Source organism: Bubalus bubalis, chromosome 5, assembly GCF_019923935.1.
Source record: "Bubalus bubalis isolate 160015118507 breed Murrah chromosome 5, NDDB_SH_1, whole genome shotgun sequence".
NCBI lineage: Eukaryota > Metazoa > Chordata > Mammalia > Artiodactyla > Bovidae > Bubalus > Bubalus bubalis.
In genome coordinates, this window is record NC_059161.1 from 47,968,275 (window position 1) to 47,990,152 (window position 21,878).

The window sequence follows — 21,878 nt, forward strand, 5'->3', positions numbered from 1 at the left end:
TCCCAATGAATATTCATTATTGATGTCCTTTAGGATTGACTGGTTTGATCTCCTTGCAGTCCAAGGGACTATCAAGAGTCTTCTCCAACACCATAGTTCAAAAGCATCAATTCTTTGGTGCTCAGCTTTCTTTATAGTCCAACTATTACATCCATACATGACTACTGGAAAAACCATAGCTTTGACTAGATGGACATTTGCCGGCAAAGTCATGTCTCTGCTTTTTAGTATGCTACCTAGGCTGGTCATAGCTTTTCTTCCAAGGAGCAAGCATCTTTTAATTTCACAGCTGCAGTCATCATCTGCACTGATTTTGGAGCCCCCAAAAATAAAGTCTGAGCGCTTGAAATGTAGTGATCTTGAATTGAGATGTGCCCTTGATACTGACCCTGGTTCTTGACCTTCCTCCACCAATAGAAATTGATAAGAGGTTAGTCAAGGAATTCAGGCAAAGCTTTATTGGGGCCCCTGCTGTAGCAGGAGGGAGCAAAAACAAGTAACAGATTCCCTTGCTTGGTCCCCAAGTGGGGGTGAGTTGGTTCCTTATATGGGATGAGGGTAGGGCTGTGTCCAGGACTCAGGCTGGAGGTGTGGCTAGGGTGGTTTGCCCATCCGTTTGGTGCTGTTGAGTGCAGGGGGCATGCACTTCTGCTCCGGATACTGTTTTTGTTCCCAGCTCTTCAGAAGTGGCAGTTGGGCTTTTTTGGTCTTTTTGTATCTTACTGCCATTAATTTGCCTCAATTGTGCATGAACGTACTTATTTTTAGTCTCTTACAGTTTCTTTGTGTTTTGTTGCTTGAGGAGTCCCTTTACTGCAAGCACTGCAGTAAAGGGTCCAGATCCCAGGTCCCAGCCTGTCTCAAGACCGGAGAACTGAGTGATGGGATGGGAACACAAAGGGGTTTGGGTCGTAGTGGAGCCTTTCTGTTAGTCCTCCATGTGGTCTTTGTCTCGCTGATATTCCCCTCAAATGCATCCCCGGAGTGGCCCTTTTACTCCTTTGGGCAGACTCACTGCTCATGGCCTCCTAACGAGGGTATAGAGCTGCTGCTGCTGAGTGTCCTGGGTCTGATATCTGTGCTTTCTATGTCCTGATCCTTATCCCTCCACTCCTTGTAAACCCCTACAGCAGAACTCCCTGCAACAGTTCCGGGAGAAAAGACTTCCAGAGTGAGTTTAATAATTTGTCAAAGACTCTTTCTCATTGTTTTTCCCACCTTCTGGCTTTGAGAGGCAAGAGAAAAGATATCCCACGGTGCTCACATTTCAACACTGGAGAGAGCCTATAGTAGTATGGGAACGGCCCATTTCCAAACGGAAAGCATCACCAATGAGAAGGTCTGGGTCCATAATCCTTTACCTGAGATCTTTGGAACTCAAGACTTTTCAGATTTTAGGAAGATAACAGAGTGCATAAGTAATATAACATCCCAGCAAGGTCTGGGGACATACCCATAAAAAGATGAGTTACTGTTTCTGTGGTTAAACATGTGAAGATTCACACTAAGGGATATACAAAGACTCCAAAGGGCCTCATCTTCATTCAGAATGAGTTCTGATGCTAAGTGACTCTGCATCTCGCTTATTAAACACAAATAGGACTTCCCTGGGGTCCAGTGGTTGAGAATCCACCTGCCGATGCAAGGGACATGGGTTCGATCCCTGATCTGGGAGGAACCCACATGCCATAGAGCAACTGAGCCCATGCGCCACAACTACTGAGCCTGTGCTCTAGAGTCTGAGAGTGACAACCACTGAAGCCCTTGTGCCTAGAGCTTGTGCTCCACAACAAGAGAAGCCTTCACAACGAGAAGCCCACGCACTGCAACTAGAGAGCAGCTCCCGCTAACCGCAACTAGAGAAAGCCCACGCATAGCATGAAGACCCAGTGCAGCCAAAAATTAATCAATTAATTAAAAAAGCAAATAGACAAGGTTTGGCTGTCAGAGCTTTCTGGACTCTCTAACTGCAGGTATGTGAGTGTGGACCTCCACTCCCAATACCAGGACTCACGAGCCCGTGTGCTGGGCTTGGAGTTCACCTCCACCAGCAGTGTCCCAGTAGACCCTGTTAGCCCTGGAAAGTTTTGAGTCCAACTTTGGCATATTTGAGAGAATAATTCACCCTTATATAATTACCCAAAGTCTGAGAGTCCTCTGAATTTGAATTCTCCAAACAGCCAGTTGCTATCCGTTTTGCTTTTTGATGGCCATTACGGATGTTAACATGAGAGACTTTTCTGCATTCAAATTTGGATTATTATAGAGAACCAAAGATTGGTCATTTTCACCATTTTTTTACTTCACAGCTAGTTTATGAATTCATTTTTATTCAATAAACCCTGTAATTACATGTACTAAATCAGGTACTATTTTAAAGTAGGGACAATTATAACCTGCATTTTACAAATAGGATGAGGTGCTGGAGGGTTAAAGAACTTGGTCAGAGTCACACAAATAGTTAAGTGGCAAAGGAGGAATTAAAACCTACTTTAACTTCAGAGTCTATGGTCTTAACCACTAAACCATAGTTCCCTTTAAATATTGGGCTTATAGTGGGTTAAAACATATTACACACAGGAAGAAAGGCATTTAATTTTTTAACAAGAAATACATGTGATTTGCTTTTTCCAGGGTGTTAAACCATGCCCTAATTTTCCATCTGTGGTCACTTTTCTCTCACCCAAAGTAAGATTCAATAGTGTTTTATTCTGAAAGAATTATCAATTAAATATAGAGCTTGTTGCCCCAACAATTATATATCTCAATGGAAGAATTTGAAATTAAGTAATGTTTATAAGGGTAAACTGAATTTTGAGCGCTTAGGAATAATTTACATTATAAAGAACTTCCTTACTCTCTTCTGTGCATGAATAGGCTTAAAATATGGTGATGACTATTATTGTTCCCAATACTATAGTCATTACTTTGAACATACAAAATGCTTTAAAACTGCAAATTAATTATTAATGAGAATATTGCTCTTGAAATTATATTTTTCATAAGGAATATGATTGTTCCGTAGAAAGTAGCACGTCTTATGTTGTCACAATTTGGGGTGAATAAATAAAACTGGCATCTGGCCAAGTCATGAGGCCTTTCAGATCTCCCCTTTCTGTTTCAGGTTGGTTTTATCTAAATGGATTCAGGATACAAGGATCAAAAACTGTCTAACCAATGTTTTGGAGGATGAAATACACTTTGATTAAAAATCTATACTCAAGGGCTTCCCTGGTGGCTCAGTGGTAAAGAATCCATGGGCCACTACAGGAGACACAGATTCGATCCCTGGTCTAGGAAGATCCCACATGCTGCAGAGAGACGAAGCCTGTGTGCCACAACTTCTGAGCTGAAGCCACAACTATCGAAGCCCCGCATGCCTAGAGTCCATGCTAAGCAACAAGAGACGCCTCCACGAGAAGCCTGAGCACCAAACTAGAGAGTAGCCGCTGCTCGCTGCAACTAGAGAAAAGCCCTCACAGCAACGAAGACCCAGCACAGCCAAAAATAAGTAAAATTATATTAAAAAATAAATACTCAGCAAATCCATCTAATTCTATACATTTTAACTTAATTTATCTTCATTCCTTAGCAACAAATTTTCACTTATCAAAACCCAGTACGGGCTTCCTTAGTGGCTTAGATGGTAAAGAATCTGCCTGTAATGCTGGAGACCCAGGTTTGATCCCTTTGTTGGGAAGATACCCTGGAGAAGGGAATGGCTACCCACTCCCGTATTCTTGCCTGGAGAATTCCACACATGAGGAACCTGGTGAACTACAGTCCATGGGGTCGCAGAGAGTCAGACACACACATAAAACCCACTATTGCCTCTACTAAATTTAGACAAAAAGAGATACGGATACACTGAGGCTAGAACACCTGGAGGCATCTGGGTGCCCAAGACACCAGGCATGAGGGAGACAAGAGTTGTCATAGTCTAGCACCTTGGGAAGGGTCAGTGCGACTGAGATTGATTGAAGTAGGAAAAGCACACAGGGAGAAATTGTTTTTTCCTTTGGGAGAGCTATCTGCCATAGGTGAGTTTATTATTAATCCATAACGTTCCTTTCATTTCTACTGAGTCAGTGATTTCTTGTCTCATCTAAATTTAAGTCCTAGGCAAAACATTTATTAGAGGGTTATATTGCAGGGAAAAACAGCTCCCAAGTCACAGTGACTTAATATCACAAAGGTCTGTTTCTCACGCAGAAAGTCCACTGTGGGCTGGATGACCCTCTCAGGCGTTTGTCCACATGCTATAGCTTGACAATCAAGGCTGCTCTGGCATCTATGTCATCACCTCGTGGGTCCTCCTTGACTGTCCGAGTAAGAGAAAAGACAGCTGGAGGACTGAGCACTGCTTCTTCTGAGTTTCAGCCTGTAAGAGTGACCTAAAGGAAATCAACCCTGAGTACTCATTGGAAGGACTGATGCTGAAGCTGAAGCTGAAGCTCCAATACTCTGGCCACTTGATGTGAAGAGCTGACTCATTGGAAAAGACTGTGATGCTGAGAAAGATTGAGGGCAGGAGGAGAAGGGGACGACAGAGGATGAGATGGTTGGATGGCATCAGCAACTCAATGGACATGAGTTTGAGTAAACTCCGGGAGATAGTGAAGAACAGGAAAGCCTGGCATGCTGCAGTCCATGGGGTCGCCAAGAGTCAGACATGACTGAGTGACTGAACAACAGCAACAAAAAAGTGACATATTCACAGCCGATCAGACAGAACTAGTCACACGGTTCCACCTAAGAAAGAGTGTGGCCATCAACCCTGTTTCTGCTACACTCGCTGAAATAAGAATCATTATCCAAAAATAACTAGCAATGACAAGTACAAGGAGCTATTTCTCCCTTCCCCTTACGGGGGACTCAAGGAACTGTAGTCATTGTGTGGAATATTTATTTACATGACGATGATGATGATGATGATGATGATTTGTCAATGACAGTAAGAATAAATAGGCTAAAAGGCAGAGTGTGTACACATCTTGTGGAAAGAGGTCAACAAAGCTTTATTGAACAATAAATGCATGAATGAGGCACTCCACATAACTTCACATGGCATTTCTTACTGCTACTCTTTCCCAGCAGACCCAAGTTACATCACATTGAAAAGGCATGCTATAGAATGTCCTATAAGCCTGAAATAGCTTCTGACTTGCCATAATTCATCTTGATGAGAACTGGATGCTATGGTCTTGCTGCTCTGGTAGCAGTTATGAAACAATAGGAACTCAGTAAATTGCATTTCAGTTTGAGATGTAACGGCTGCTGTTGTGTGCCGTTTACCTAAATCTCCTTCCTAAGAAACAAATTAGTCTTCAGATAAATTTTGCAGGTTAGCCCCCTTAGCCAAGTCTTAGCCAAACCAATCTGTGAGCCACTCTTTGAATACAAAAATGCTCTGACCACCACCAGCCTTTACGCTTGTGGTTGTTTTTCTCCTCCTAGTAATGGGCCTGTGTTAACCACACATTGTCTCTCATCTAGTTTCCCATGCGGTCGACGGCACTCGCCTTGTGAGGTGGTTTGGCCCAGCAACCACTACCCAGATAAAGGCCTGTCTTGGTATTTTGGCTCTGGCCTTCTTAGAACCCACTCATGAATGAGCAAATGGCCCTTGGCTAGACTCCTAAAATTCACTTGTTTTGTGCTGCCTGGACATCTGACTGCAAAGTTGGTGATATGTATTATTAAGTAAATGTGAATTTAACAAAAACGTACTGTGGTTTACGCACAGTTAATCTTATGCTGTGGTTTGAAACAATGTCTGGATTTCTACCGACTCTTTTGAGTTTACATATGAGCTTAGATATTCCCAAGTGCAGGGTTCTTTTACTTCTCCAAGTGAAATCTTTTCTGCAGGTTTTGGTTTTCTCCTCGAAGCCTAGTGCCATGCAACAAAAACTGTACACACGCCTGGTCATATTTTCATCTGTGTGCAGGCTGCCCCCTTGGGGTTTGAACATTAGTATTTACTGATTTTTCCTGCCATATATATTTAAATGAAAGAGTTTCCTTTAGATGCAAAAAAGCCTGGAGGTTTGAGGGGGTGTAATTTTTCAATAATGAGCTTAGTATGTGTAAGAAGGTAATGGGCCCTTTTCTACGGACTATTTATAAACTATTGAAGGGGAAAAAAGCACACTCCATTCTTGTCGTTAGGATAAGGCAAACTACACAAGAAGACTCTGTTCATTCAAGTTTAACTGATCTATATCAAAAGACTCAAAATAGATGGAAATCAGTGTTTCAAAAAGACAGCAAGCTAAATAAAAACTGCCCTACAACATTAATCCCAGGTAGTCCTTTTCCCTTTCTTTCTGCAATTTATTATAGTGCTGGCAATAATAAAAGGATCCTGGAAAATGGTGATGGAGAGTTTCCCTTTTTTTTTTTTTTTTCTGTTATTTGATACTCTCATAATCGCAATCCACTATTTAGACTTTGGCTTCTTGTTTGAAAGTATCTTTGGTTATAAAGCAGATTGCTTTTAACTAGATATAACCTACTTTCTTGATTTTCTAAATGAAGAAAATCATATTTCATCATACTCTTGTATCTTATTTACATACGATGAAGTGCATTAATTATTTTAATAGTATTAAATTTGAGTATCCAGACTGTTAGTTATGGTTTTATAATTGTTAATAGTCCACCTACATGTATTCAATCTTTCTTTTTTCTAGTGCTCATATGTTCATAAGAACGTAGTCCAAATGGTTAAGAGTTAGATAGGTAAGTGGTAAGTGTTTTACACAATGGTACAATATTATGAAGATGCCCCTTAGAGGCGGAGGTAGAGAGTGCAACAAGTTTCGCATTTCGCTCATGATCACAATCACTGATGAGTAAGAAATGGATTTAGTCCTTTTATATCAAGCTGGTGACCAAAAGCTGTGACAATTGCATTCAAAACCCCAATTAATGCTGAGTTTCATTTAACTACAGAGGTGAGGCAGACCAGGGTTTTGCAGTCTTTGACAAGTAACAGACTCAACAGGGAAGGCTTTTTTAAGGCATACACACCCAGATCTCATGTCCAGACCCTCTTGGAGATTTGGATTCAGTAAGTCTGAGGTGGAACCCTGGTGACAGTATTTTGGGAAAAGCCCCCAGATAGTTTAATGAGTACTAAACATTGTGAATTAGTGACCTGTGCCTGTAGCCAGATTTTTAAACCTGACTATGCGGGAAAGGATTTGAGGGAAAAAGGATTAGTTCAGTTCTGGCTCCACACCAAAAAGAACGGGAAGGCTGAAGAATTCCTGATGGTTTTCCTAAACCTCAGAGGTTTAGAGCCGGGAAATCTCTCCTTCCATAAGCCACAAAACCTTGGCAAATGCTTGGTGATTTCCTTGTGGTAGATAAGACTGGAATGTTCACTCTATTCACACCAGAAACTTTCCTCACTGCGTCATGTTAGAGATGCTGGAGTTCCATCTATCTGGGAGTGCTTCCTGCTGGGCTTGCAGGACCGGGTATCCTTGGAGGGCCTCGCATTTCTCACTGAAGGCAGAGACTACCCCAACTCTTGTTTCTCTATTCTCCTAGAACTCTGGGGATCTAGGCATTCATATCTTGTAAGATGTGTTATTCTAAATCTGCTTCCCTGAAACATACAGAAATCGATAAAAAGTCTTTTCATTGTTAACTTAAAGTTAACTTCCTGGTTTTATAGAAGCATTTTTGTACCAATTTCCTGTCTTATTCTCTACGAACATCAATGCTTCAGATTTCTTCTGTTAACACAAAAATTCAAAATTCACCCTGATGTTTCCAGAAAACAATCCAAACCATTAAAATTTCTTTATATTTCACCTGGGAAATAGACAGATACTCTAAAATTTACCTTCTGCCTATCAAATGCCTCACACCCCTGGAAGAGAGCTGAACTACAAAATCAAACCATGAAAGGAAATAATAATTTATAGTAATAACATCTTGATGGCAGTTCTAGAAAAGGAAGTTTCAAACTTTTAATAAAAAATTTTAAAAGGATTTTCAAAATAAAGTGTGATGTACTAATTTGTCCTATTATGCAGGCTTTGCAAGTTAAGTCGCTTCTGTTGTGTCCGACCCTGTGCGACCCCATGGACTGTAGCCCGTCAGGCTCTTCTGTCCATGGGATTCTCCAGGCAAGATTACTGGAGTGGGTTGCCACGTCCTCCTCCAGGGGATCTTCCCGACCCAGGGATCGAACCCAGACAGGTTCTTTATCACTAGTGCCAACTTGGAAGCCCATTATGCAGGCCACAACTAGCAATTCTTAAGAAAAGGGATCTTGGACTTTATTCCTCCTGAATCTGTTATTCTGTATCCCAACCATTTCCCTCAAATGGGTTATCATAAATAATTACCCAGAATTTGAGGAAAATGTTGGTTCAGTAAAACCATCTTGATTAATCTTCCAAGGAAAAAGAGTTTTTTTGTTTTTTTTTTCTGTATATCTATTCATCTGTCCACATACTTACCTGCCCACCCACTCACCTAGCCTTATCGATCTATCTATTTATCTATCTAACATCTGTCTCTCAATATGTTTTTGGAGGGTCTAATCATATTAAAAATATCCTAAATGATCTTCTTTTACACAAGTATCAGTTAGCACATAACCACAAAGCCTACAAAATATACAACAGCAGTGTAAGAGGAAATGGAGAGGCTCTGCCTTAACGATCCATTGTTATCTCCGGCATCATATTCCCAGACCATCACTTAAAATGCATGTTTAACTGTTTTGCCCAGCAATACAAAGCCTATGGAGACTTTCCTTAACGTCTTCCATAGATGTTAAAGAATTACCCCCTCATCACAAGAAAAGCACTTGAACAAGGAAGGAGAAAGAGCAATAAAAGAAATCAAAAGAACAGTAGTGGCCAGGGCTTGTGAATGAAGCTTCACTGTTTGCGGAATTCATCTTCCATAATCAGAAATCTTTGACTCAGATGTTTCAACATCAAAATGACCTCTGAAGGATATTTTGCTACACAATCAACTGTGTAGTCCTTGTTTAATTTGGCCTCTAGAATATAAGTCAGAAGTGGGGATACTGGAAGCTTTATTTTCTGTGTATTTTTTAGGTAAAGGAGAGCTAGCGCTCTCGTTTCTTCTCTTCTTCCTGGGAACACAGATAAATTACATTTCTGGCTCTCTTGTAGTTAGTTTCGGACCATTTGAGTTCTAGCTAATGGAATGTGAGTTTAAGTGTCAAGTGCCACTCCAGGCTTATACCATTAAAAATTTCCTATGTCTGATCCTACACACTCTCTTTCTATTCTGTTGAGTCAAGGGAGATCATGTATAGACAATCGCACAGGCTTTGGTGGTTAAGATAGAAAAAGCCTTGGTGTCAGAATACCTGCATGGAACAGGGGTTCCATGTCTGTCCTCCAACCCCACCAGTCCACAGTACACTACTATGTTAGAAATTAACTTTTTAAAAATTAAGCCAATGTAGTTGGGAATTGGTTCTTTCAATATACATCCTACCTTCCATGGTGCCTTAGGAAAAGGCATACATAAAGCATCATTGAGAATAAGATCCAGCTGCATGTGAAGAAACTCTCAATAATCAGACCTTAGGCAAGATAAACATGATTTCTCTCTTATAGAAACAAAGTTGAGAAGTAAGCAGTCCTGGGCTGATATGCTTACTTTATCAAATCATTAAATTCAGAAGCTTCTCCAGCTCACCTCTACACCCTCCCTGTAGTGTGGCTCTCATTTTCATGGCTCGTTATATCAACCTGAGCGCCAGCAATCACATCCACTTTCCAAACAATAGAAAGGGACAAAGAAGAAAGGGGTCAAAAGAGAGAATGACTATTTTTTTATAAGGGGCTTCTTATAAACGGCCACAAAACACTTCTACTTATATTTTATTGTCCCAAACTTTCACATAGATGGATTTAGCTGCAAACGATGCTGGAAAATGTAGTTTTCATTTTGAGCTGCCATGTACCTAGTAAAAGTTGAGAGTTTTATTGCTAAAGAAAAAAGGAAGAACAGCTGTTGGGATAGATCTCCAAAAATCTTTACTACCTTTAATAAGCACAAGCTTCTTACTGTGAAGGAAGAATTGACTTGCACAAAATGCAATTCTAGATATACATCTGTGTACATATGCATAATTTTTCAATATATTTTAAGAATATGAGGTCCATACAGTTTATCATTTCCACCCTAATCTCAGCACATCAGAATTCCTCTGGAGTCAGCGCGTTAACTATTCTCCAACATTTTGGACAGAAACATAACTGCATCAGACAACAATGGAAGAATGAGGATTCTTTACGTTTGTGTATAAAGATGCATAGGAATGAGTAATTACATGCACATGAAAGTAACAAGCTCTGCAGTTGTTTCAGTTGTTTCAATACCAGCCGTGCTATTGTTGTGATACTGATTTATGGGTAGAAACTCTCTTCTGAGTCTGTTTATGTCTGTACACATGTCTGTTTATGTCTGTACATCTTGTTGTTTGAGGGAACAACAAGAACTTGCTGGCCTCCATTTCTAGATTGCCCACCACTATATTAAATCGTGGAGAAAGTCTGGCAGAACAAATACATATAAAATAGATAACTCTTTAAATCAGATATGCAGGAGACACCTTTTATCATCACATTTCCTTTCTGCGTATTCTACTTTACAGGCACATGACACATACCCCAGATTTCCCCCGGATTTCCTGTGACATCGGTGACACTCTTCCTCCAGGTAACGCTGTGTATTTGGGGGGTTTTTTAAGATTTTTTTTTATGTGGACCATTTTTAAGTTTTTACTGAAATTGTTACAATACTGCTTCTGTTTGTGTTTTGGTTTTTTGGTTGCATGGCATGTGGGATCTTAGCATCCTGACCAGGAATCAAACCTGCACCCCCTGCATTGAAAGGTGAAGTCTTAACTATGCAGGACCACCAGGGAAGTCCCTGTATATTTGGTTTTCAAATCATATCCACTTCTTCCTCATTCCCCATGCACCCATGTATATTCCCAAACTGTATTTTCCCCCTACCTACCTCCTGATGAAACAGAGGAAGAAATGTTTCACACCAAAGATTTGAAGTTTTGTGTACCCTTGCGCATGAGGTGCTGGGAAAGTCCAAAAAGGGACTCCTAGGAAATGAGGACTAATTAACTGCCTGCCAGGTACTGTCCAGATGCTTTACAAAGATCTCTTTAATCCTCCCACTAGCTCTATAGTGAAGGTACATGGTATTATTGTTATCTCTGTTTTTAGTACATGTTGTTAAAACATACTAAGGCTTGGACACATTAAAGTAACTTAGTTACAGTTACAAAGCTAGGGGCAGCCAGACATCCGGTGCAAATGGTCTGCCCCCAAACCCCACACTAGTAACCACTCTGTCATGCTGCCTCCGCTATGGCCCCTCCCCATACCCTTGACCCCATAGTGCTAATTGCCAATGAAGTACACTTGTGGAGGGCTGCCTGATGTGGAGAAATCTCCCTGAGAAAGCCTACAGTTGAATTATGAAAATAACATAATACTACAAAATGACTCGAATATCAGTATCCTACCCATCAGAATACATTAATCTCAAGTCTGAAGCAGCCTCATGACTGCAGAAGAATTACATGTTCCACTCCATGGCTGCTAACATCCTTTTGTGGACCATTTTGCCTTCCTCTGACAGAAGCACTAGTTTGAGGGAAAGGTTTTGTGAACATTTTTCTTCAGCAAATTTTGTCTTGCCGTGAATTAACCACCAACCATGTTCATTTGCGCTCCCTTATTTACTCCCCCGTCTTTTAATTGCAATTACATTCACATGTTCTGGGCATTGCAAGTCGGTTCAGTTAACAAGGAAGAAGGAAACTGATAAAGATATTGTTAATGGATCTCTTTGTGCATAAAAAGAACTCACATCTTCCCTCCCACATGCTGTCCTGAATTCCCCTTTTCCTCCTTCTCAAAGTTTTACTTTTTCTCAGAATGTCTGTGTGTGCCATATGACAGGGATTTTCTGTGGTAATTGCTTTATTCTTCGATAAGAACCTTTACAATAGTGAACTCCTACAACACTTAAGTGTAAATTAGGGCTTTTCCAAGGTAAAAATCGAAACTTTGAATATAAATCTGCACAGTTTTCCCCTCCCCTTTAATGTAATTGTGTGTGAGTGTGAATTTTAGACTGGGACCAAAAAAAACAAAAACAAAAACAAAAACACATTTTCTCCTTAAAAGAAAAAATCATTCTTTTTCTACATCTATAGTTTCGTGTGTTTGGGTTTACAATACAGGCTCTCAGAGAAGACAGATCATTAACTCATTTCAAAACAGTCAGCTCACCAAGAAAGAGTATATTTCATTTTGTTGTATCTCAAAGTCCCCTGGAATTCTATATAAATGCAATTTTAAAATTCCAGGGCTCTCAGGCTGCCTAACAATGGTCGTGAGCAGGCTGATTACAGGGTAGAGGGTGGCTGAGTCCCCACGTGGCAGGCCTGGACATGAAGAAAAGCAGCACACCTTGGAAGAGGGTCTTCCAAGGAACGATTGTGGTGGCGGTAGCTGCATTTTGCTCACTTGCAATAGCAACAACAAAATGATGCCACAGACGAAAACTGTCACGTCCCACCCACGCCATCTGTCCTGTGCTGTGCACCCACAGCTCCCCTCATTCTACAAATTAATCTTTCACACATTTTTTAACAAAAAAACTGTTAATGTTATAAAAGAAAAAAACAAGGAAAACAGAAAAGGCTGTGTAGAAAATAAATTAAATTTAAATTCGATAGCAGTTATGACTTTTTTTATTGACTATAAGAGCAAACAGTCACATCAAATTGGTGCCACTGGCATATTATTAAAACTACAGGGCACCCTTAATGATCTCTGACAATGACCGCGTGTGTGTTTTTTTAAATATAGCATGCACATTTTGTCCAATTTGGGCTCTTTTTTCCTGTTGCTTTTGTCCTCTTTCTGAGTGGATATTATTCATGAACTGAGTCTTTATTATCTGTTTGGCCATCTGTGTAGCATTGGCCATAGTCCCCTGTATTGTAATTTTGAGTGAAAATAAGGACTATTGGAGATTGCAATACTAAAAATAATAATAATAATATGCTTTAAGAATTCAAAAATAAAAGACTGAAAAGAAAAAATATTTGTGAAGAGGTGAAGTTTGAAGGCATATAGCATGGAGATGGGAGAAAAGCACAAATCAATCCTTTCACCCACCTAGGATAGCAGAATCTGGACCAAACTAACATCTAGTTGCCTTGATAACAGGCAGTTCAGAAAGTGATGCTTCTTCATGCTGGAATGCCTTTGAATGGAAAACTTTGTTTTGTTTTCTTACTCGTTCCTCTCCTGTTTCAGAAGTCCACACACCTCTCAGTGGAGTGGCAATCCAAAGCAGCAGAGCCCTTTTAGCTGCCAAGATTTTAGAATTTGACTACGCTAGTGTACAAAGCAGTAAGTGATTGTTTTTAGTTTAGTAAAGGGAGATTTTCTTTTAGATTAAAATAATAAAGGATAACTTTTCAAATAAAAATTATATATTGGGAAAAATGAATTAACCACAAACTTGCATAATTGTCTTATTCCTAAAACTTTCCCTAATTTTATTTGGTTCTCTCCATTCTCCTTTCTTTGTTTTTCTCCACTTTGGATCTTTTCTTTCTTTTTGAAATTCTCTTAATCAGGGTTAGCTTACCACTTATTTTCCTTTCTGCTTGTCAGCTTTTCTCTGCAGCCACTACAAGGCCATAAAAATCAACTGATTGAAAGATGAATATAGATTAGTGATGAAACATCTCCCCAACAAGAGTAAATACACAAGGTTATAATATGTTTATGACAATGACATTTTAATTTCAAATGAAAATATATAATATCTTATTTGTTTTTAATGTTTCTTTTTTTCCTTGTAGTTGCTTCCTATTAAACTTGAGGAATATGCAATTAAATCTATGCTTGTGCACATGTGTGTGTGTGTGTGCGCACACACACAAACTGTGTGGGCTTATACCAAAGCAAGGTTAAGTCTATCAATTCTCTTATTACATAGAAAATGAATTATTTACTTGCATTTAGTACTGGTTTAGAATAACTTAAAAAAAATCATCTTTCCTCTCCAGATTGGTGCATGTATATATGTAGTGACATCCTAAATGGCATAAAATTTTCAAATCTGGAAAGTGAGACCTGATCACTTTTAATAATCATATTAATTCACTTAAAAATAACAAAGAATTTTTAAAATCAAGAGGAGTAACCCAGTTTCAAAAATAGCTACTTGCTCATGGTGGGTAAAATTTAGGCCACATGTTTTTATTTATTTTCATACTTTTGCAACTTAGATGGAGAAGGTGAGCTATTCACTTAAAATGATTGAGTTAAGTCTTTTATTTTCAAGATCACCTTAATTACAAATATTTCAATAACCCAGAAATATTAAACATTTCTATCTAACTGGATGGCATGTAATTATAATGAACATTATAAAATGTATGTGTACATATCAATATTTATATATACTACCTCTATGAGATCTGCAGAGAACAAAGCTATGTTATTTTACACAGCTGTTCTAAGTCATATAGCTCCATTTTCACTAAATTGGTGTGATAATCATTGATATTTTAAAATTTTATCTAAAATACATTTGATAATATGGTAAAAACTTCTCTTTAACAAACTATATTTCAGATCCTATTTAAAAAAAAAACAAAACCAAACATCATTCCCCAAAACAGAAAAATCTGCAGTCTTTTGCAATGAGCAGTCACAATTGAGAGCCAAAGTTTTCATTCCTACAACAAAACATGAGTAAAGTGATTAAAAATCCCGAATTTAAAAATCTTATTTTAGAAATATGATCTAATAGAGATACTTTTAATAATATTAAATGACACATGCCTCAACCTTGCTTTTATATTGCCCCCCCTTTTGCTGGACCCCCTCCCCCACAAAGTATTATCTTGCACTAAACATCATCTGAAAGCTAAATATTATTTCTTATGGCTGACAATTTCTCTGAGGCTTCCCTGAGTCTAACTAGGAGTTCTGAGTCAGGATAAAGAACAGGGCCTCTCTCTCCACTCACTCTCATTCTGTGGGAGTTTCAGAGTTGTTTAGAGAAGCGGGATTGGAGACATGAAGTATTAATGTGCTTAGGTAACCTATTGCTTATTCTTGGATATTTCTCTAGCTGTTTTTAAGTGTTGATGATTGATTGTCTCAGAAGCTGTGTAAGGAGAAAGGATCTCAACCCAGTTTCTAACCAGATCCCTCCTTATGGCCATGAGAGCTTGATTTTCATTTAAACAACAGTAAATATAGACATAAGGGTTTGAGATGAATTATGTAAGCCCTTTAGCCATAACTATTACATTCTGCCACCAAATGAGCTGCTGTTCTCACTTTGTTTTATGGGCTCTGCGTAGCCTGTGTTATTGTATCTGCCAAATAAAACCCAGCAAACCATGCAAATGAAAATATAATCTTGTATCTTTCATAGTCACAGGATGCACCCATATAAACAGTTTTATAGATATCTCTGAGCCAGATTTACTGTTATTAGGACCCTACTGTCTTAATAGGATGTCCAGAAGGGAAAACATCTCTTCCTTGGAGGCATCTTCATTTATATCCACCAATGGCATATGTCTTTAGTTGAAGCTACCCTTGAAAAGTCAGAAATAACTTTGTTCGCTATATTTTTAGCTTGTCCGTATGGTTCAATTGAGATAATGGACTTTTTCATTAAGGAGAAAGACCTGATAGGTTGTGTTTTTTCAAAGCGAGTAGATTTAAATTTGTTTAAAAACAGGGGAGGTTTTTCTTTTAGTTTCACTGAAGAGAAGTGACCCTAGGAATTGACTCGCCCTGCAATGTGTCCGTCTTAATTTGAGGCCTCGGATAAGCCATTCTGTATCAATATTCTCCTCCAAGTAACAAAAATGACAACACATCCCATGTCTGGAAGAGATGTGTTAAGGAGTAACTCACTTCTAAAATGCCTCACAGATGGAATACTCTTTACCTGTGCTGGAGAACTGCTATGATTCTACCAAGAGTAAGGTCTACCACATCCTCCTGGGTTATTTCTATACTGCGTTAGTGTACCTCTAAGAAAGTAAATGGACATTTTCCCGGTAGTCCATGGAACAAGCTTTTCCTGACGTTGAAGGAAACAGTTGAACACTATTATTTCCTCCAGCCTCTAGAAAAATGCAGTTATAAGCCATTTCTTTCCATCTCTCCCTTCCTCCCTTCTTTGTCCCCTCCATCCCTCCTTTCCTGCCTATAAATCTTTCTTGAACTCTTATTATGTGCCATTCAGGTGCTTTAAAGGTACAGTTATTAATGTCATAGAAATTCTCATCCTGGAGGTGTTCTCGTCAAGGAAGATAATAAACAAAAATAGAGTCAGTATCTTAGATCATGAGAATTTTTTTCTTTATTGAAGTCATTCAACCTTCTTTTTTTCCATTGCTAATTTCTGCACCTGGTTATGATGCAGGTCAGATGTTTTATATGGGCTGTGTCTGGGCTGATATGCCCAATACCAGGTCCTATGTATGTTATGACTGTTGAGTGAATGAAATATGATTAGTTAGGTTAATGAATAGGTTGCATTTCTCAATTAAATGTCTGTACACTCCCACAATTTTTTATAAGATCAACCTAAATCTATGTAATGAGAGTGCTATGAAGTTCTAACCCTGTATTAAGAAAACTTGGTTTATACCAAGCAGGTATCTCATCAGAAAAATAGACCAAACCAATGATCTAGATACACATGAGGGTGCATGAGCACGCACACACACACACACACACACACACACACACACACACAGCTGCCTTGATTGTGGCAACTCAATGTCTGGGCTTCCCTGGTGGCTCAGATGGTAAAGAATCTGGCTGCAATACAGGAGACCTGGGTTTAATCCCTGGGTCGGGAAAATCCCATGGAGAAGGAAATGGCAACCCACTCCAGTATTCCTGCCTGGGAAATCCCATGGACAGAGGAAACTGGTGGGCTACAGTCCAAAGGGGTCGTACAGAGTCAGACATGACTGAGTGACAATAACTTCTTTCAATGTCTGTTGAGTTAAATACCAAGTGTATTCTATCCTCTTTATTTTGGGGCTAGATATTTCATAAAGCATTATTTAAGGACAATGGGCAAAATATGATTTAACAAATAATGCTGGCATAGGATCAGCAGAGTCCAGGAAAAAATGTTGACCTCTTGGTTGTATTCACATTTCTGCTGTCCCCACCTCCACTGGCACCATCTCCACCACCCAGGCCTGTACTAAACACTTCCTGTGGGGACTGTTCCTTCTCTCCACCTCTCTTCAATCATGCTTCTCCACTGCCACAGCCTTCTCACGTTCCTTTTACACCCCACCTCTCCTTTCTAAGGTTATTGTTCCTTAGATTGCTTGTCTCTGTCATTTGTCTATGTCTAAAATGCTCTCCTGTGCATGTGTCTTTGTTACAAAGACTTTTGTTGCTGTTCTTCTTTAGTCAAAGCCTCTGCTCCTGCATCTGTTCCACGTTCCAAGTGCTAAGGCATGGTTTGGCAAGTAGATCAGCTGTCAGGTTTTTACCCTCTTTTTTTCCTTTTGCTATGATCTTACTGAACTGCCTTAGTTTTCCAAAACAATTTCAGAGCAATGGGTTCTCAGTTAAACATGTGCCAAAACATTAAGGTATAGAGTCAGAGGAACAAGGAAATCTTTACGACACCTAGAAGAAATTTGAAATCTGTTTCTGTTCATATTCAAGAACTGCTTTTCCTATTGTCTCCCATAAAGTCATTACTGCAGCTTCAACTCAAAATGCTTTTTTTTTTTTTCTGCTGAGTTTAATTTAGATACACATTTGCATTGTAAAATGGGTACTTTAAAAATAATCATTTTAGTCTTAAGCATAAATGCTAGTTCTTTGTAAGGGAAGTAACTTCCTGAGTTGCATGTTATCGCTAAGGGCGAAGTAAATTTCTGGAGTGAGATTTAACCTTCTGTCTGCTCTTATTACCAGGAATAGTTTGAATTCGGTATGTATCAAGACTTTTGTGTTAAGTTCATAAGAATTTCTTTACAAGGAAGGGTTTTATTAGGACAATTTTATATTATTCTGATAGGGTTTGTATGCACTTATTAGCCATGAATGAAAAATGAGATGCTATCTTTGTCCAGTGGCTTCAGAATGACTTTTATGTATAATGAAGTCCTAAATATGAAGGGGGAAGCTCCATATTTCTCCTATGTATTTGCCAGTTCTCAGTAAATAATATTTGGAGATATCATTTTCTTTCTGCCAATTTCAAGTCCAAGAATGTTCTGCTTTTGAGGGTGGAGCAGGCCTAAAAAGAAGGAAAAATTGATCCTTGTTTTGGGATGCAGACAGAAATTTCTGTCTTTTGATCAGAAACACACCACTTGTCATATAGTAGGAATGTGGTGCCAATCCTGGTAATCTCTCTTACTTAACTTTTTCTGAGTTCATTTGCACCCAAATTTGAGCAACTGAATATAATCAAGAACATTTAAACATCTGGAACTTTTATTCTTTAATTTTGACAAAAACAAATTACCTCACTCTCTATATATTTTACAGAATTTGAGAACAATCACTACTCAAAGATTTATGTTATTTTAAAAATGGGGCCTGAATATCATGGGTTCACATTCAATCTTTCTTTAACAGAATCTGTTCATCTGGAAAAGTCATGTTTCTTCAGATTACTTTTTAAAATTAAATCTAAAAAATCCACAGATAAAATGAATGCATTTTTTAATTAATATAACTTCCAAAACAATAGAACAATTCTAACATTTGGACTCTGGAGGAACTGTGGATTTTCTTAAGGGTGGTAGACTTGTCTATACAAATTTATTTTGTTTAGGATAGTATTTAAGTACTTTTTAACTGATTGAGCTCACATCAGTGGATGGCAGGAAGGCATTCTGTGTAGGAAGGAAGACAGCCAACCTGGGGTTGGAACACTACCTGAGATCACATACCAATAGAATAATGAATGCATTTTAGCACTAAGTGAACTAGAAAAAGTGTCACTACATGCCTTTTTTCCTCTCATATATGCATAAGGCATAATGTATTTAATGCAGGGATGGAGGGAGAGAGAGAGAAAGAGGAAAAGGGGTGTGGGTTGGGTGACTCTGCTTGCTTTCTAAGTTCTTTGAAGTGGCCAGTCTTGGTCTCAACCAAGCCTGAGCTATCAGCCTCCTTCAGCCATTATGCTGTCTGGATTTATGGTGGTCATGTAAAAGCCCTGATTTACAGTAAGCAACTGAAAACTGGCTGTACAGGAAAAACAGTTCTGGGAAGGCTGTATCTTTTGTTCCTCTCTGCCATTTAACAGACCTCAAACAGGTTTGTTACTGCTGTAGGTTCACTCTGCTTCCAGTATAGGGGGTCTATTCCCAACGCCCTGTGTGAATCTGCTAAGGATCTTTTCTCAAGTGTTTTTGATAACATTTCTGTTATTAGGGCTAAGAATCAGGATAAATTATCTCCTATTTATGACTTATCATAGTTTAGGAATTTAAGATTCAAGTACTGTAGAATCTATAGCCCAAGAAATGATTTGGTATATAATGTGCTAGGGATTATTTTATATATGTGTATGTATATAAACTATGCTTTAGGAAATATGCTCCTTCATTTCATTATAGTGGTGAGTGTTGCAGTTTGCTTTTTTTTTTTTAACCATCGTCTCAGGTGTGCTTGTGTCTTCTCTTTATGCCATTTCAACCTGTTCATTTCTAAAAGCAAGAAGAGAATGAGAGAGACAGAGGGAGAGAGAGGTTCGAAATAAGCTAACAGAGTTTAATGTGTACTATGATATTGAAAGTGGGCTTAACAGAAGCTTCAACAACTTCTTCATTGTAGTGTATTTTTTCCTCTAGATTCAAAACCAGGTTAATTTCTACCCACATTTTGTCACACTTTATAGTTCTGATATTTAAAACATTACATGTTGGAGTACCTGTTCTTTTATTATTAATGCTTGCTTCCCTATTTTTTTAAGAAAAAATTCCAATTGTACTTGAAGCTTATAAAAAGTCAATATACAAAAATTAATTTCACAGATAACCTTTTCAACATGGCCTATTGCATGAAGTGTAATAAGAACACTGATTTTTTTTTTTCCCCCGGAGATTCGACCTGTGGTTCATATTTAAAAATCAGACATTAACTTTATGGAGTTGCTCATCAAATTAAATTTTATTTGGTATGTTAATGTTTTAGAGTGTTAAATTGTTATCAGTCAAGATGCACGTTAGTAAAACATACATCTTTTTCTCTGACAAGAAGTCGAACCATAAGTGGTTAGATTGACTGGTATTACTTTGAATTTCAGGACTCCCAGAAAAGTGTGGATTAACTGGAACTGTATAGGACTAGGATTCCTCCAGAGGAAAGCAATTTTATATTTTTCTAATAGTTTAGAGATTATATATACTTTCTGCTTTTTTTTCCATTGTGGGAGAGAAAAAAAAGATTATTGGCTCTCAAACTCTGTCAAGTAGCTCTGGATCTTGTTAATTTGCTAAGCTTGTTGTATAAACAGTCCCTACTTTGAGGGGCTTACTTGAAAGGGTGCTTTATAGTGTGACTTACCTTCTATGGTTTCAATTGGTGCCCAATAAAAAGTTATCACTCTGTATTATGATACCTCTGAAATCAGTCTTATTTATTTACAATTTGTATGCTGATGACTTTCCAAACATGATTACAAGTATCGTTTTTACAGTGTTTAAGACCCTTCAAAAAAAGTCACCTAAAATTTTTTTTACTATAAAAAAAGGGCAGAGAAAATGCAACAGCAATCAGAGACCAGGGACAAGACAGTTATAAAAATTTAGTATCACATTTAGCTCTGACATTCACATCTTATTATATTGTTATTTAGTTTTTCCATTGGTTCTGATTTTTACACATGTATGCCATTTCTTTCCCGACTAAATCTAAACCCTAAGGAGAGAAAGTGTCACATGCTTTTTTGTTGTCTTCTGTATCCCATCAGAGTATCTTTCTTGAACACAATAAATACTTTAGAAATGTTTTTATTAATTGACAGTGTATGAATATTTCATGCATTTTCATGAATTTAGAAAATCTTTTAAATAACTAAGGGTCTATAAACTTGCTTTCTTAAATCTCTATTTAATCTACATGTCCTCAGCCCTCAAAATGGATCCTAGTGATGATTCTTATATCTAAAAAACAATGTTCATAACTTTTCATGCATCATTGTCCACCCCTGCACATCTCCGGGGCTATTATTCTCCCTGTAGGTGCCTTTTGTAAAGCCTTTTGTTAGAGTTGTGACTTTACACTGAGTTTCTAAACTTTTTGTGGATAATCTTAATGTTCTAATTTTCTCATGAACTTATTATTTAATATGTTGACACTATTAATTACTTTGTCTTTTTATCCAGAGATCTGTTACTTTCCTTAAACTTTTAGTAGGTGAAAAACAACTCTGAGAATGCAAATATTTCTTTCCAATTTTTTCCCCTGAGTTTGTTGGCAAAGCATGTACTTCTTTCCACCTGTTTTTTTTTTTTTTTAAGAGTGTATTTCCTTTATCAAGAATATTTATAAACTCCCTATCTTTTAACAAGTCAACTGAAATTTGGCCTTTTGTCAACAGACTAAAAGATCCAGAAGTCAGCAAAAGCACAAATAGAATACATTTCATGGAATAAAACACTCTGGTTGTCATAGAATGGCCTTGACCTCAGTTATCAATCTCATGGGCACATGAAAGGTTGAGGAAAGAATAGAGAATATCACCACTGTTTCTAATAGGATATTCCAACAGTATTTCAGCTTCAGGAATCCCGAGTG